This window comes from Echinops telfairi, unplaced genomic scaffold (assembly GCF_000313985.2).
Source record: "Echinops telfairi isolate 266 unplaced genomic scaffold, ASM31398v2 ScPeMD7_5592;HRSCAF=6446, whole genome shotgun sequence".
Classification (NCBI taxonomy): domain Eukaryota; kingdom Metazoa; phylum Chordata; class Mammalia; order Afrosoricida; family Tenrecidae; genus Echinops; species Echinops telfairi.
The window spans coordinates 24,631,262-24,632,341 of record NW_022109491.1 but is presented as its reverse complement, the minus strand read 5'-3'; positions in this window follow the sequence as shown (position 1 = coordinate 24,632,341).

Genomic DNA, 1,080 nt, shown 5'->3' with positions numbered 1-1,080 from the left:
CTCACCTGGCTGCCTTAGGAGAGGAGGCTGTCATTTATGGGGAGGGTGACTACTTCTGTCCAAGGCAAGCTGTATGCCCAGGCTTCCGCCTCTCTGCCATCAGGCAGCAGTGCAGGAGTTGCTGACCTGAAATAGGTCAAGTGCTAGCTAGCTAGCTCAGCGAGCCTCCAACCATGTGATAGCAACATGACTGCCAAAAACGTGTGTATGTATGTGTAACCATTAAGACTTTTTCCCTTGGGGTTTTCTGTCATAACCTACTGGGATGGCTCCTACTACACTTGTGCAATGTTGCTGTCAGTGAGTTTGTGGTTGGGTGACCGGGTAACTGCTGGTTGGTGTTGATATGTCATTGTTACCTTCATGTGGCAGAGCTGACTTAGGCCCAAGCAGTGCCGGAAACTTTACAATCCAGGTAAGGACCTTATGTTGACAATTGAACTTTGTTTGGAATTGCTATGTGACCTAACCACCTTCTCTCTCAGAGAAGAGCAGAGCATGGGGTCAGAGTGCAGGCTCTGCCGCTCGCTCGCTCAGTGTTCTGGACCCGTCTGTGAATGAGGAGCAGTGTTCCTGCTTTAGAAGATGGCCAGTGGCTGGCTCGCATGGAGGACATGCTCAGAGACAGTCAAAACCTGTGCACCTCCTGTCACCTGTGTGTGCCTGTCTGCCAAGGGCGCTGAGCTATCAGAAGGTGGCCACTGTGAGAGCCGGGAGGGGCCCTGAGCCCCGGAGTTTGGTCTCCCCACAGTCCAGTCCCGAGCTGAGCTGAGAGCGAGTTGGAGGCTGAAGGATGGGATCGTGCTGCTTCAGCATAGGAAAAGGATGTTCTCTTCGCTGGCCCGTGACTGCATCAGTTGGTCTTTCATACAACCTTCCTTCGAGGGAGCAGTGGAGCAGTGGTGTACATGTACACCACTAGAAGCCCACACGCTTCTTCCAGGGCGCTTAGCAGGCCAAAGCACCTGCTGGCCCTGGTTTGAGCGGGGCTGGCGCAGCCTCTGGAGCCTTCTTCCCTCCCCTCCCAGCTTAATATCAAGCAGGCATTTTATGGGAAGCTCTCTAAACTCCAGCTAAGTT